Genomic DNA, 4,191 nt, shown 5'->3' with positions numbered 1-4,191 from the left:
ACATACACACCACACACATCTATATGCTACATACACACACCCCACACACATATACACAAACCACACACACACACCACAGACACACTACCTATGCACATACATACCCCCCACAAGCCATATACACCATACACACATTTACACACATCACACACACATACATACACTACACACATGCACACACACCCATATGCTACACACACGCTATACACACACAAATACACAAACCACACACATACCACAGACACACCACATATACACACGCACTACACACACTACACACACATATACACAAACCACACACACACACATGCACCACACACACACCACATGGGTGCTTGGCCTGGTACTAGGAGGGTACTATGACAATACCATCCCCTTCCCTCCTCTCCTCAGGTTTGGTTCTGTTTATCTATTCTTCCACCCTTTATACAAATGCTTTTCTCACAGGTCACCTCAAAACTCATATCAACCAGGTCTCATTAGCAACATCGACACCGAGAAAGAATTCGAGACAGGCAGTGAGCAGAAGTCAGAAAGGTGAGGGGCTAAAAACCAAGCAAGTTTGCAGAGTAGCAGGTTCTAGGTTGGCGACCATTTCACTGGCAGGGAGCGACCCCCGCCCCCCCCAGTGAACCAGGTGACGCACCTGACCCCCGAGACATTTGCTCCTACCTGCCGCAGTTCTCACAGGGACAGAATCGATACAGAAAGCTAGCCTTGTGTCAGTGGAGCTGTGTGTTTGCATCCTGAGACCTGGGAAAAGCTGAACGGCTGTGAACTGCCAGGCTAGGGCTTAACAGGTTAAAGAAATCAAACATGTTAAAGCAACACAGAGCAAAAGCAGAAAGAGGCAGCCTCTCATAGGAGCCAACGTCCACCTAACACAGCCTGTGCCGTCCGTTCTAGAGAGTGAGAAGACCTCCAAAACTGGCTGCTGGCTTCACAGAAAAATCACAGTCCCTTGACAAGGCTTTCTCATGACCAACTTCTTTCTGTCGTGAGAGTCAGCATTCTCATGTTGACAGAGACTCCGCATAGCGTCCCGCTCAGGCCTTTGCTAGACCTTTGTCTCCTCTGACCCTTCCCTCACTCTGATAGCTCTGAGCAGGGCGGCTCTTTGGCAAGCCACCACGTGCCGGCTCAGCTGAGCACAATGAGAGCATTCACCTGGCGTGACCAAGACCTGGCCCATCCTGACATTTTATTTTTTTTAAAAAAAAAGAAAACAAACTATCTTTTTTCTTTTTACACACCAATCCTGGTCTCCACTCAACCTGTCACTTAACGAGACTTGGTCCAGACTAGTGTCTGCTCAGGGTACACATTGTTCTGTGGAGTTGCTTCCAACAGAGGAATGTGCTCTATTGGGGTGAGGGAGCACAGGGTTAGTTTTCAGAGCTGGTGGTTGGAAGGTAACGCAGTTTCCTGTTACTTTGTAACAAATAACGGTAAACTGGAAGCCTTAGAACAATACATAAAAAGTGTACCACCGGCCTCCTGGAGGAATTGAGGTGTTGGCAGGCTTGGAGGCACCAAAGAAGAATCTTTCCGTAGCTTTTTCCAGCTTCTAAGCCCACCAATTAATAAATAGCTCTTAGACGCTGGCATCCTCTTCCCTCATCAAAGCCAAGAGCAGTGTTTCCTGTCTCTGATGTTGCTGTCACCATGGCTCTCTCTGGCTGACCACAGACAGTGCGTGTGACTGGATTGAGCCTAGGTATTATAGCCAGGGTAACTGCCCCACTTCAATGTTATCAACTTTGGTTATGCCTGCAAAATCATTGTTTGGGGTCCAGCTGTGGCCCCGTGAATTCCTCACTCTCTTGCTTCACACTGTGATCTCAGGGGCAGTTAGTTAGGATGAGATCATAAAGGGGCCCCTGAGCAAGTGTCTCTGATGTCCTTAAGGAAAGGGGAGTTTAGACACAAGCCCAGAGACAGACGTGCAGAAGGAAGTCAACACGGTGATGTTTGGGAGGAGGCACCTATTACACGCCAGCATCAGGGAGAGGCGTTCCTTACTCGGAGCCCTCGGAAGGAGCTGGCGCTGCTAACACCTAGATTTTAGACTTCAGTCCCTAGAGCAGTGAGATAATACTTCAGAGTCTCATGTAAGCCACCCACTTTGTGGTACTCTGCAGCAGTGTTCTTAGCAAGTGAACACATTCGCTGTACGGTGTGAGGTAACACGTTCACAGACTCTGGGGCCTACAACGTCTTTGTGCAGAGAAGACTCTGGCTGCCTGTTACAAGGTTAGAAAGTCAGCATGGGCTCACTTAGTTCATCTGAGTTCTGTGCTCACCAGCCCGCCGGCCTCTAATGAAATGGCACTCTTTCGGGGATGTCTAACCTGCTGACGTTTGTAACACAACCTCTCCCCAAAGCTTCACAACATTCTAAGCATGTTTAAATTGTGTAGTGGGCTGGATTTATAGCTGGACTTGGTTGCATGTGGACACGCCTGCCCCCAGATGAAATGTCGGCCTATTGCTACACGTAGCCTGTCAGCACAATGGCAAACTCCAAACAACTGGTGTTTGTATGGAAACACTGACCAGCCTCAGGACTTATAAACTACAATGAAATGTGTATTCTCTTTGTTTGTGAGAAGAATCCAGTGGGCGTTGCTAGTTACTTCCTAGAATAAATTCAAACCCATGTATAGTGTTAGCCTCTGAGGTGAGGGGTTTCTCTGTGAAAGCAAGCAAGGATCTCTCACAGCTTTTGGAAGCAGCATCTCTAGGCGGACCTGTGAGGGCCGAATGGGGACCCTCTCATCCGCAGGTCCCTAGGCTGCATATTGGTTTAGACAAGAGAGACTTAGTGACGGTTGCTGAGACAGGAAGAACAGCACAGAAAAATAAACCTGTGGTTGATAATTACGTAACAGGGCTGTACTTGCCCCCCGGCTCCCCCCCAATTCCAGGTCCCACAGCAGCGCACTGCCCAGCTTGAGTCCAGATTCCCTTCAGGTTGGATGGTGCTACAGGGCGTCCTGGATGCTGCGTTGTCCTCAGCCCCTCGGTTCTAGCTTTGGTCCTCTAACCGGAAGGTCAAAGGAGCCCATCAGAGATCTGAAACCCCCTCGCTGCCAGCTCAGGCTTAAAAACATCAGAGACCGCCTCCGACCCAAAAGTCCAGGTTCCTAATGTGGCACACGGGTTCAGCCTGTGTTTCCAGTGTCCCCGTCCACTGCTCCATATCACACAGGTCCAGCCTGTGTTTCTAGTGTTTCCACTGTCCCTGTCCACTGTTCCATAGCACACAGGTCCAGCCTGTGTTTCCAGTGTCCCTGTTCACTGCTCCACACACCAAGCTGCTATTCTAGTTGGACCCTGAACATGGCAGTTGACTACCAGAATTAGCGTCCCTTGTGGTACATAGAAAACAACGCGGTCTCCTGATTCAGACTCCGGTAGCAGCTATCTAAAGTACCTTCTGTGTACGCTGTAGCTGGAGGCAGTAGCCAGGGCCCTTCTGTCTCTGGCATGCCCTCTCCTGTCCTGTCTGAGGCAGCATTCACATCCACTTTCTCCCGTGGGGCTCACCCTTACAACACGGCTTTAACGGGGCCCTGTCTTTCTTCAGAGCTCCCGTTTCCTAGTTATTAGAAACCATGCCTTAGCCATCTTTCTTTTCTAAGAAGCTATGCGGACTGTCTGTTTCTACCAAAGGAGTTGGTGCCTGACTACGTGTCCCTTTCCCCAAGGTGACCTAATGCCCCGAGAGTCCCACACAGGGCTCAAGTGCAGCCGTCGCGATGGCTCCCACTGGCTGTGCATCTGTGCCCTCCTTTCCCTCTGCACTTGACCCATTTCATTTATATTCCCTTGTTCTGAGTTTTACACACCTGCACTTGGATTTTTATTTTATATGTTTCTGTCACAATCTGCCTCAGATCCTTCCTGAACCAAAGCAAAAAAGAAATAAATTATTCATCTCAATATTCATACCACCTGGACAACGTCTGGCAGACAGAAACAGCTCAACGACGATGTTAAATTTAATCGCTGCTTAGAGGAGCTTTTGCTGCTTTTTATCATCCTGTCCAGAATTAAGTCTGTTAGAAGGAGTTTTGATGGGGATTTCATATTTCTGCCCTAGATCTCAGCAGTCCAGTGGCTGCAATTTCCACCTCCACCCAATGAAAACCCATTTCAGGAACTTGGACTCTTCAGGTGGGTCTGTGA

Source organism: Microtus ochrogaster, linkage group LG1 (genome assembly GCF_000317375.1).
Source record: "Microtus ochrogaster isolate Prairie Vole_2 linkage group LG1, MicOch1.0, whole genome shotgun sequence".
NCBI lineage: Eukaryota > Metazoa > Chordata > Mammalia > Rodentia > Cricetidae > Microtus > Microtus ochrogaster.
The sequence above is the reverse complement of the archived record's forward strand: the minus strand, read 5'-3'. Positions refer to the sequence as shown.